Source organism: Pelophylax lessonae (genome assembly GCF_965119305.1).
Source record: "Pelophylax lessonae genome assembly, chromosome: 5".
NCBI classification, from domain to species: domain Eukaryota; kingdom Metazoa; phylum Chordata; class Amphibia; order Anura; family Ranidae; genus Pelophylax; species Pelophylax lessonae.
In genome coordinates, this window is record NC_138772.1 from 364,243,399 (window position 1) to 364,256,847 (window position 13,449).

At 39.8% G+C, this 13,449-nt stretch overlaps 1 protein-coding gene across 5 annotated transcripts in view; it reads right to left on the reverse strand.

The window, feature by feature from the left end:
* The window catches only part of TSHZ1 (teashirt zinc finger homeobox 1), a 309,638-nt gene that overhangs the window by 141,643 nt on the left and 154,546 nt on the right, over positions 1 to 13,449 (reverse strand). The window lies entirely within an intron of this gene.

The window sequence follows — 13,449 nt, forward strand, 5'->3', positions numbered from 1 at the left end:
CAAGGTATTATATTATAAAGGACAAACTAATCATGCTTTAACACACAGTTGAGGATTTATGGCCCTATATTTAAGTGCATTTACCCCTGGAAGCAAGTACAAGTTGTTCCTTGAATATATCTTTAAATCATGTCTAAACCCAAGAACAAAAATGTAATATATTACTGCTTTTCAGTATATAGATTTGGTGGTTGCATTATGTTTTTTTTTTCAGTCTTTTTTTTTTTTTTAACCGGATCTTGCCAGAAACACAATGGGGATGACAATCATCATCCACCATACTAAATCTATGGAAAAGTAGTGCAGGACAGGCCCATGACTTATGTTACTGAGCCAAAAAGAGGGAGAGGTGGAACAGTTGTAACTGATAACATTCAATAGAGAAAGAAAGTTCAGCAAGTGATCAGCTCACAAAATCCTAACAGGATAAACAGGTATTTTTTGCACTTGCAAAAATAAAAAAAATTTCCTTTTACACATCAAAATGGAGCAAAAAAGATAAGTTCATTGTTAGGGTTTACACCTACACTTGTGGGGTTTACACTTTAAACCCCATCTCCAGGAAACTTTAAAATTATACCTTGCAGTGGGGTTGCTCCCACACTGCAAGTGCAAACTGCTCATTTTTGTCTAGGGGAGAGGCACTTTTACTTACCTGATCCTCAGCTCCCAGTGCTTCGGCGGTGGGCTGTGGACCCTACATTGATTTTGATTACATGAGTAAATTAGACCGCTGGAACATGGGGGGGGGGGGGGAGATGCTGGGGGGACTGCGGTCTAACAGCATGGAGGAGCAAAGGATCGGGTAAGTAGATTTTACTTTTTTGAGTCTCCAAGAAGTAAACAAGCAATTAACCCTTACAGTATGAGGGCAGCCCCGCTGCAAGGGATAATTTTACAGTTTCCCAGGGTTGGGCTTTAAGTTGCCTGCACTCCTCTCTTCCTAACTTTGTCATCTGCCTATCAGCAGTAACAATGAAATGAAATATTTGAAATTGCATTATTGAGGTGGTTGTTAAGCACATTGTTGTAAGTTTAAGAGAGAACTTTGTGCAGGCATAAGAAATGTGCATCTAAATGGCAGTAAACTGAAATTAACAGAAGACTTTTCAGGGTTTTTCTTTTCCAACTTTAGCGCAACCAGCTTTCAAGATTATATACTGATATACATCTGTACATCTTCATCTTTTCTGGCTTTGAACCAGTTTTTTGTTTACTTAAACATTCACCCACACACATTTCAGCCATGTTTTACATTTTTGCTTTGCAGAAATAAGTGTGTTAAATTGTTCATTAAAGGTGTTGTGTGCTTTTAATGTCATCAGAGTTATTCAGAACTTTGCATTTTTTTTTAAACCTACATGCTGAATAACTAAAATTGTATATTTTGTTAGTTTGCAAAGAACATAAAAGACAAAGAAACACCAAAATAAGCAATCTTTTAAATAGTATATAGCAAACTCTAAATAAAATCACATCTCATGTTTACATTACTGATAACACACAACCACCGAGAACACACAACAGAGACCCACCTCAATGGCAATAAAATTCTATCCCTGAAAAGGCCATAGGTACAGAGAGTAGTATTTTCCACTTATTCTAATTATGCGAGAGGCATTTCCATACTTATATGTAGATCTTTAGTCTGTAGCATACAGCAAGTTTTGCCAGATATAGGGGAATAAAGCGTAAATATATGCTTTTGTCAACGTCAATATACCCTCCACCATTCCATTATTGGATTTTGGCCCTGAGAAGCTTGCCCAATACCATCCTTCCAAAATCATCTGCGCTGTTGACCTTATTAACACCCTTGATCCCAACCTAGATATCTCCAATCCCAATATAATATATAACAGAGTGCTCTGTGCCTGGGAGGAAGCAAGCAGGAATGTAAAATTTCTCTACACAATTCTGAAGCATAGAGATTACAAACAAAGCAGAACTCTCTGTTAAAAAAGGAGATAAAAATGACAAATTATGGGTCACGTTGCCTACTGAGATACCTCCGGACACAAATGCTTCTGATACCCAGGAAATCCTGTAGGCCAGGGGTAGGCAGCCTTTCAGGGGTTGAGATATACCTGGGCAACATGGAGAAAATCAAAGATCACCAGTAGAAATCAGCAGTGCCGCCCTTTTGTTAAAAAAATTTAAAAAAAAGTCCCCAATAAAAAGACGGCATGGAGAACACACAGTGTGTCACAGTAGTATCTTCTGCTCCACTTCACATCACTTTCTCCCCTCCACAGTAGTGTCCTCTGCCACTCCCCACAGTGGTGTCCACTGCCCCCTTTCACATCATACCCTGCAGTAATGTACTCTGCCCTCCCCCCATTGTAGTGTCCTCTGCTCCCCCACATAGTAGTTTCCTCCGTCCCCCTCACACAGTAGTGTCCTCTGTCTCCCTCCCACACAGTAGCGTCTTACGCCCCCCCCCCCCACTGTAGTGTCCTCTGCCCCCCCATAGAAATGTCCTAAGCTTCCCCATGGTAATGTCATGTGTCCCCCCAAAGCGGTGTCCTTTGCCCCCTCCCTCCAATGTAGTGTCCTCTGACATCACCCCACAGTAGTGTCCTCTGCCCCACAGTAGTGTCCTCTGCCCCCCTGCCCCCCCCCAATAGCAGGGTCCCCTGTGTTCCCCCCACAGTAATGTCCTCTGCTCCCCCATAGCGGTTTGCTCTGCCCCCTCCCCCCCAAGCAGTGTTTTCTGTCTCCTACAAGTAGAGATATTTACCCCCTTCACAGCACATGGCCGTGTGTAAGTAGCTCTCTCTCCTACCATACACCAGCTATACATCAGAGCAAAGTGAGAGGCAGCACAGTGCTGGATGGAGGGCAGGAGCGGTAACTGCCAGAGTTAACTTGTCATGCTAACCAGCTGATGATTGGTTGCTAGAACTGCCTAGCAATCAACCAACTCCTGGTTAACTTGCAAAGTTAACTAAAGCAACTCCGGCTCTCCTGCCATCCATCCAGCACTGCTTTGCTTCTCACTCTACTCTGTTAATAAAGGGAAAGTGGCCGAGGCTGGAGGGAAGCATCGGCACAGCCTTGCTTGTGATCTACCTGTCAGCTGCCGTGATTAACAGGTAGATTGCGATCAACAGGTTGCCAACCAAGGCTCCAGGAGTCTATTAAATACTTTTTGCTCCTATATTATTACATGATAGGAGTCAGTTGACGGAGTTGTTAGCCCATCTCCCTCTTCTGATCCTATGCATCCCTACAAATGAAATAGAGATGGCCATCAAATCATTTCCTACTAAGTTTCTGGGACTTGATGTCATTCTGATAGACTGGTACAAACAATACATTTGACGACTGGTACAAACAATACATTTGACACAAGAAACTACCCCAAGATTTCAGTATTTAAATACCCAATGTCACACCAACTTTGCTCTCCCAAAAGCCAAGTACAAATCAGGAAAATATTCTTTTGAAATGTTCATCATATTGATCAATCTCTTTACTCAATACAGACTATAAAATCCTTGCGAAAATACTTGCCACCAGATCGAGGAATGTTATGGACAATGACCATACTGGATTTCTGACAAAAGAGTAAATATGTGCCTCCTAACCACTAGCTCGGTCTGGAGTGTCTGGTATATCAACATATGCAACTTTAATATCAAAGAACCTAAATAAAAGATTTCACCAAACCACTCCTCAAGACTAATCCTATCCAATAGAAAATTCTCACTCCGGCAAATAATCAAAATAATTTATAGAACTATATCCCCTGAGAGATTGTTTATTACAAAGTATACAGAAAAAAATACCACAGTAATTTATTTTTTGGGCAGCATAATTCATTAGGTGGGATTGAATCATAACAAAACATTATCCTGAAACATTGAATCATACTGAATTGAATATTAATGCAACAGGACTAACAGCAAAGCAATGGAAAGGATATTGTTACATATGTTTATTTATAAATTGTATTTTTTAATGGCGGCATCTTGTGGTGGAATCGGAGTAATGCAACCTCATGGCTCTTTGCAGACTTTCCATGCTCTCTTTGTAGTTGTTTAGCTGGGAGGAGCCCAATGATTTCCTTACCATGCATCCCCATTGGCATGAGGGGCTGACGGGATGCTATTTTAGACAGTCAATATCATAAATGTCATCCACTTCTGAGGCAGCCAGATGGGATTGGAGAAACCTATCAGGATGTGACCATAGGACTGCGTATGCAGCCATGGAAGATTTGTCTTTCTGATCTAGGGCTGTTCTAGTCATGAGCATAAGCCAATTAAGGATCTGTGAGTAGGCAATATCCCTAAGACTGAGAGAGAGGACCAGTTTGGTCTTGCACCTTTACCACTAAAGGAACTGTGAGTGGGCATATGCTTTATGACTGGGAGACAATTAATTACACTATATGTAACACCTAGATTAGGTGCTTATTGTAAAGTCTGAGTGGGTACATGGGTAACACCAGCACTGAGACTGATTCTGTAATAAAGCAGTTCATTATGCAAGAATGAACTGCTTTATTTATACAGGAAAATATATGCATGTATGTATTCTGCCTTTGATGAAAAATGGGATTTTTCACTTAATGTAAAATCCATTTCTCGGAGTTCATTGACGGACACAGAACCCACCCCTCTATGGAGTTGTAATACTTCTGACACTGCTTGTAACAAAACTGAAGGCCTATAGCAGAGAGCGGGAGTATACCACCTAGAACTGCCCATAGGCGTAGCCAAGTATTTTTTTCTACCTACTCCTGTAGGGGGCAATATAAGCCTAATGGTTCAGAATCCTGGAGAGCTGAGTCCATCAATAAATGAAAGAGAAACTACATTTGTGTGACATTTGATTGATGGACCCCATCATTATATACAGTATGCAGTGATCCCATGAACCCTTAAACAAGAGGGTAGACATAGTGGTAGAGCAATTGGCTTTATGTGTTACAATGCTTTTGCTGGGCAGAATACTGGGCTATTTGAATGGTTGAATTTCAGCCTTGGCATACAACATTTTCTGCACTGATATTTTATGGCCTTTATGAACCATCATTTGTCCTATCTTGGTTAGTTACACTACAAAACGTTTATACTCACATAAACTGTATTCACTCATTTTGACATTCCTTATGTTTGACGGATTCATGATCTGAGGATTATTACAACTTTGTATGAAAACTACACTATGGGATGAACCCTGGACTATTAGATATGCTGATTTCATTAACTGAGCTATTTACAGTGATTATTGGACTATATTTATACAAAGTTCTTGGTGTACCTTATACAGATACAAGACAGCCTGTTACTGTGGCCATACATTGTTACTCCTATATTTGGTAGTGCAATATTGATTATGTGTATGCATTGATAAGTGTGGATTATGTGATATGATGCAATCCTGTGGTGACATCTATTATATCTCTCATGCCAGGAAGTTCAAAATGGTAACTATTTGAGTGTGCTCGGCTTACCACACTGACATGTCTGATAGGGGGTTACCATGATTTTAGAGACACAGGGCTTTTTTACCACGTGTTTCTCAGTCCCCCTTGAGTGAACAAACTGTAGAATCCATACCAGTAATATTCACTTGCTTAAAGTTTATTTTCACTTTTGCAGTCAGATTTGATAAACCCCATTCACACAGCATACCTAAAAATATGTTTTAAACTATTTCTTACTTTTTTTTAGCAGTTTGTCTGGAGCAGGATTCTACATAGAACACTATGGGCAGCTTCTGTTGCTTTGAATAGTTGGCAATGTACAGAAGGGAGACAAAAGTGAGGGACATTTTTTAAAAACTTTCATTAACATACAGCCTGGCCAGGAATTATTTAACCCTTTGTTGGGACAGACAGCATTGCTGATCCACTTTACATATGGTAATCTGCCAGCACACACAAGTTCCCAGCCCCCAACAAATCAAAAGCAATATGTATTGAATAGAAACAAGTACAAAATGTAAAACAGGTGTTATCACAGTTTGGCTACATAGGTGGGAATACACCTCAAACTGGGATTTCTATTTTTTTAGCTGTATAGCTATTTTTGATCAGCATTCAATACTTACTCAATACCTGCCAAGCAATGCATTATGTAAGTCTCAATATAAATAGTTTTAAATAGCAATTCTATTTGTCTTTGTAATTATTATGATATTTAATCAGTATACTTTTTACTAAACAGTAGTCATTTTTTTTTTTATTATTGTTGGAGTGAAAATTCCCTTTTGGATATGAATAGTTTTGAGGCTAACTTTGATGTCCTTTATACAGGTTTTGGTTACATTAAAGTTGTTTAAAACATAATTTATGCTGGGGAAATCTACTGATATTACCCATGTAACCCTGGAACAAGTGTGATAGTCACCCTAGATATAAAAAAAAAAAAAACTGTAGTTGTGTGCATCAAGTACTCCTCAAATTCAAATTTGGTCCTTATTTGTGACAGTGGACACAATTTTTTAACTAAGCCTGGGTAGCAATACAGATAGGACTTTTAACTTTTTATCTCCCCCCTATACACATTCAGCAAGACACAAGGTAGGGTTGACCCTTTACCCCTTCTTCCCCTGGTACAACATTCAGTTCTCCATCTCACAGATTTAACCTTATAAACACTACAGTGTCCATGTCAACATAGAGGACAGTTCTTTTCTGACCACATACGTATTGCATTGCTGCCCAATAAACCACTGGCCCCCTGGAAGGTTTATCCCCCTTCAGGACCAGGCCATTGTTTTGCGATACAGCACTATGTTATTTTAAATGACAATTGGGTGTCATACGATGCTGTACTCAAATAAAGTTGATATCCTTTTTTTCTCACAAATAGAGCTTTCTTTTGGTGATATTTGATCACCTCTGCGGTTTTTATTTTGTGCACTATAACCAAAAAACGACCGACAATTTTGAAAATAAAAAACAATATTTCTTACTTTCTGTTATAAAACCAAGGCAATAATTTGGAAAAAAAATCAAATTACTTCATCAATTTAGACCAAAAGTTATTGGGTCTGCAAACTATTCGATAGATTTACAGATTTTTTATTTATTTTATTTATTTTTTACTAGTAATGGCGGCGATCACAGGACTGCGACATTGCGGCAGACAAATTGGACACTAAGTGACACATTTTGAGGACCAGTGACACCAATACAGTGATAAGTGCTAAAAATATGCACTGTCACTATGCTAATGACACTGGCTGGGAAGGAGTTAACATCAGGGGCGATCATAAATATAATAGGCAAGATAAATATGTGCCTAGGGAGTGCTTGTACTATGGGAAGGCAGAGATCTGTGTTCCTGCTTTGTAGAAACACAGGATCACAACCTTCCCTTCTCACAGAACGGTAATCTGCCTTGTTTACATAAGGAGACTGGCGTTCTGCCTGTGTCCTGAATGATCGGCAGGGCCCGGCAGACATTGTGTCAGCTGGATTGGCTCCTGCTGAGTCCAGTCACAGTGGGAGCGGGCCACCGGTGGCACACATGTGCGCCCCTGTCCCGGAAGTGCAGAATCAAGTACAGGTATGGGATTTTGCACAGGAGAGCGGCCTTGCCACAGTATTTACACAGTATACGGTCAGCAAGCGGCTAACCAATGTGCACAGATGGCTAACACTAACTAATACATAAGTAGTTTTTGAGGTAGCTGTTCTGGGCTTTTATGAGGCAATACAACTCCTACTTTGTGGAAGTGCTGAGATGTCCTATCCAACTACTATCTCAATGAGCTCAGCCATTAGGACCTAGAAACAAATACAAAATACAGAACCAACATAGTCTCCTCAGACTCCACGACGAATTATTCCAAAGCATTCTCCAGCACATTCCAAAGATTCTCAATGGGGTTAAGTTCTGGACTCTGTGGTGGCCAATCCATGTTAGAAAATGATGTCTCATGCTCCCTGAACCACCCTTTCACAATTTGAGCCCGATGAATCCTGGCATTGTCATCTTGGAATATGCCCGTGCCATCAAGGAAGAAAAAATCCATTGATGGAATAACCTGGTCATTCAGTATATTCAGGAAGTCAGCTGACCTCATTCTTTGAACACATGCAGTAACTATGCAATACGACAGTTACCGCATGCTTAGTTTAGTTAGTTGCTTAGTTAATTCCAGGTGGCAACTATTTTTTTTGGCCAGGCAGTGTGTATAGGCTGAAGTAATAACATCTCTTTGTCTGGAACATCATATTCAGATATGACCTTTTTTTATAGGACCATATTAACTATACAAATATTATGCAACTGCATAATAGTGCATTTTAATCAAACAGTACACCTCACACGCAAATATTTACCCCAAGATTTGAAAAGGTCAAACAACCACATAGAATCCTTCATTCTTTGTGTACTAAAATACACCACATCTCAAAAATACAGTATTTCAAATTGAGAGTTTAACCGGTTGCCGACCGCCGCACGACTATATACTGCGGCGGTCAGCCCCGGCCAGGCAGAGTGACGTATCGGTACGTCACTCGCCTGTCACTGACTTGCGAGCCTATAGCGAGCGGGCGCGCGCCCGCCGAGGCGCGCGCCCGCCGCGGCTCGTTCACAGGCAAGTCAGTGCGTGTGACCGGCGGACTCGATGTCCGCCGGCCACACTACGATCGCTCCTGTGAAGGGAGAAAGACAGAGCAGCTTGTGTAAACAAGCTGCCTGTCAGTTCTCCCTGTGTAAAAGTAAAGATCTGACCGTTCTACTATGTAGAACGGTTGATCTTTGCTTTTACACCAATAGGAATGTCCCTACACAGTAGAAAGCACGCCCCTAGGACACACTTAACCCCTCCCTTCCCAATAAAGTTAACCCCTTCCCTGCCAGTGTCATTTTTGCAGTAACAGTGCATATGTATAGCACTGATTACTGCAGTAATGTCACTGGTAACCCCAAAAGTGTCAAAAATGTCAGTCAAGGGTCCGATCTGTCCGCCGCAATGTCGCAGTACCGAAAAAAAAATCGCAGATCGCCGCCATTACGCGTTAAAAAAAAAAACACCAAAAATGACAAAAATCTTTCTCTTTGTTAGTAAACGCGATAACTTTTGCGCAAACCAATCAAAATACGCTTTTTGCGATTTTTTTTACCAAACATAGGTAGCATAAAACAAATTGGCCGAAAAAGGTTAAAAAATTTTGATTTTTACTTTTTTTTTTGGGGAATTTCATATAAAAAAATGTGAAAAATATTGTTATTTTTGCAAAATTTACGCTCTTTTTTTGTTTATAGCGCGTGATCAAAAAATCGCACAGGTGATCAAATACCACCAAAAGAAAGCTCTGTTTGTGGGAAAAAAAGGACGTCAAATTCGTTTAGGTACAGCGTCGCACGACCGCGCAATTGTCCGTTAAAGTCACGCAGTAAAAAATCGCAAAAAAACCCCTGGTCCTTTAGCAGCCAAATCCTCCGGGGCTTAAGTGGTTAAAACCATGAAATAGTTGTGGCTAAAGACACTGTTAAAAAATTAGTTACAAAAATCACAGAACATTAAAGGAAATGTATATTTTTTTTTAATGTAAAGCAGCTCATCTAGATGTAAATAAGATATTTAATATTAAGTATTGCTTTTTAAACCCTATTTCTATGTATACTTTGTAACTTTACATATACCTCTGGGCAGCCATATTTGCTCATTTCAAATGCTTCTTAATTTGCAGTGCAGCACAATGGTTAGGCTCAGCTGCTCCTTCTCAAAGTTTAGTTCTGTGGGGTTAATTTACTAAAGGAAAATAGGCTGTTCACTTTGCAGAGAATAGTGAATGTGATGAATTCTCACCTTGCAAAGAATACTCAATTATGTGCAAGGAAAATAAAAGAAAGAGCATTTTTGTTTGCAGATAATTGAATGATGGAAGTAAGCAGATCTTCATCTCACTCATTAGGCTTCGGGGATAATTCCCTTGCAAAATGCAGATTGTCTTAGCAAATCAACCCCTAGATGTCTGCCTACTCATTGTAGACAATTCACTACTTACCATGTAAGGAATTAAATCATGGGAAAACACAGATGTAAAATTGTTTTAAAAGACTGAAAAGGGAGCTTTAGCCAGTTCCAAAAAACTGTAGCTACTTTGAACAGACACTGACCTGTCCAAGGATCCATTACTCCTCCCCTGGAGCATTCCTGGCATTGGCATGTTAACCATGGGAACTCAGCTAAAATTTCTTGCGGCTTCACAGCCGGCTTTCCACTGCGAATGCTGCATTGCACCTTGTGAATGGTCCCATAGACTCCTGGGATCTGTGATGGGCCCCACAACATTGAGGACAGGGAAATGAGTGGGAACCTGCCCAAGCTAGGTGCCCGTTCCACAAAAAAAACATTTCAAAATATGATAGGGGAGGAAGAGTGGAACTTACCTTTTGGGTGAAATTCCACTTTAAGCAGGCAATTACTAAATATGACACAATCTAAAGATTCCTAAATAAAAGACCACAAGCAGAAAAGGAGTATTTTTTTCACCCATGATCAATGCCTATGTAACAACTACCGTAAAAAATGTTAAACATTTTTTTTTATATATATATATATATATATTTTTAAAATATTTAAAAAATTGAAACACACGTTCCACTAGTTGTTTTACTCTGTTAAAACATCTGTTGAAATTGTGATGGAAAGAAAAAGGTTGCCTACATCAAAGAAAAAATGCAGTTGCGTTATCTGACTGTGACAGTTTGTTTCAATTTCCCAGCTGATGGATACTTTTTTTTAAATACATATTCATGGTTTTTCAAGCAGAAAATCTGCAGTCTTCAGATTTGATCAGTGTCACCTAAAAAAGCATGGAAATTGTCTTGTTTTCTCCAAATTTAGAATTTGTATGTGTAATTCAGGTGTCAAACGGCCTCACTACTGTTGTTTTAGACAACACTTTAGAACATTAGAGAGCGGATTGCAACAACGCAACTCAGCACAAAGGTGTAATATTATACAGGTTTGGTAATTCCATGTTCACCTCAACAACAAGTCCAATCAGGGAAAATGTGTAATCTTTTATAACAGAGCCAACAGGTTCACAGGTATAACTGCACAATGGCTAACCGCGACACTATCTGCCTGGAGTTTGCCTGTTCTCCCTGTGCCTGCGTGGGTTTCCTCCCACACTCCGAAGGCATGCTGGTAGGTGAACTGGATCCTGTCTTAATAAGCCCTACTATGTGTATGTATGAATGTGAATTAGGGACCTTAGATTGTAAGCTCATTGATGGCAGGGACTGATATGAATGTACAATATATATGTGAAGCGCTGCATAAATTGACAGGGCTATATATGTAAGTAACTATAATAAGTAAATACAAAATAAACTGTAACCAAGCCTCAAAACCAAGTGTGCTCTGACCTCTGCTACCACCTACCAGGCATTTGTACATAGCTGCTATTTTGTTGTTACCCCTGCTAATTCAGAAAAAGTGAAGGTTGCCCCATGCATTGTAATAATGTACATGTTGAGTCAACTTGATAACTTACCTGTAATGCCAGGGCCTGCTGTGCAAATCATATTTTCCTGCTTTAAAGTGAACCTATGAGTCATTTTGAACTTTCAAACGAGTAGGTATTATGAGGTGTTTGCTATAACACTTATTAGCCAGGAAGCCTTCCCCTGTGTGCCCAAATGATTTAGCTTCTCTGGGTTTATTTACTAAAACAGGAGAGTGCAAAATCTGGTGCAGTTCTGCATAGAAACCAATCAGCTTCCAGATTGTATTGTCAAAGCTTAATTGAACAAGCTGAGGTTAGAAGCTGATTGGCTACCATGCACAGTTACACCAGATTCTGAGTGTGCCAGTTTTAGTAAATCTACCCCACTGTATCACTAGGGACTTGACTTCATGTATTTCTGGATTATGCTCTACCCATCTGCTCACACCCTAGCCATTAAGACTGCCTTTAATAACCACTGGAATGTTCCCATTCTATAGAGAAAATGGCAGTTGGCAAGTGCTTAGCTCAGAGAGCAGACTGCCTAGCAACAAAACAGAAATAAATCAGAGAAATGCACAAGGAGGGTTTTCTAATTATAAAGTAATAGAAAACACCTTTTGGTACTAGTTTTTAGACAGGAGTTTTGTTTTTTAAGTTTGAAACGGCTGACACGTTCACTTTAACACAACGTGGTCCTTTGCTATGGCAAGCTTGCACTTTTTTGTATATCTTGATCTATGTCTTTATGTAATTCTAGGACATTCAATTAGAAAAAGGTGTATAAACACACCGCTACACTTCACTATTCTTATTTGCTTGAAATGTAGACAAGTTGTTAATACAGGGTATAGTATGCATGTAAAGATACAGCCGCTGTGTGCAGACATAATGGTCTACAGAGCAGGAAAAAACAAGAATGAAAATGATAGTGGAACCTGAAGCTGAACCGAATATTTCCATGTTTTACAGAATGAGCACGTGTGCTGCGTGCTTTTAAGCACTGCCGTGAGTTGCCAACATGGAATGCCTTCTGGATGGCAGTCTCTATTCATTCTGATGAAACAGATGTGCTGTCTTCTCTGGATAACATTAAATGCTGTGCAAAATAATTTAAGCAGACACAATGAAAAATATGAATATTTGTGGTGCACAGAGACAGCTTTCAAATGTGCATCTTGCTCTGTATTTTGCTGATGAAAGCAAACATAAAAACCACACAGAGAAATTAATACTTAAGAAAATAAAAATTCAATTAAACACCTTTCAGATACCAAGTTGTATAGTTTGGCATCTAATTTTAAATCTACAATACCAGTTTAACATAAAGTATGCAACCTAATATATGTGTAAAAGACAGAAGGAAAAACACACCTAAACAAATGACCTTACTGAGTAATTATGGGTCATAAAACATCACTAAACCAGTTAGAATATTTCAGATCTGTACAATGTTGAATTCTCCAAGACTTGCGTGTAAATTTAGAATTGCAAGTTGACCTATTTTTATGTGTGCTGAAAGTATGTGATTTCTATATATACACTGTAAATCAAAGTACCAATTTACAGTACAGACACAACAAAGTGTAGCTATGTAATAACCTGAATAATACAACTTTATACATAAATCCTCCCAGGAGTAGCTACATATCTACAATGTTTAAAGAGGAAGTAAACCCTCCTCAGGAAGTTGTACCTATAGGTAAGCCTATATTAAGGCTTACCTATAGGTACTGTAAATATCTCCTAAACATGTACCGTTTAGGAGATATTTACCTTTAATGCAGCCAGTGACGTCACTGGCGCATGCGCTCTGAAGGAACGGCAGATCGTGCCGTTCCTTCAGAGCCCCGTGCCGTGACCGTCGGCTCCCGCGCGCGTGCGCGGGAGTGACGTCACCGCGGCTCCGGCCAATCAGATGGCCGGATGCCGCGATCCCGGAAGACGGGCGACTATACATGTCGCCCGTCATACAGGTAAGCGGACGGCACGGCGGGGGCTCGTTCTGAGGTAAGTAT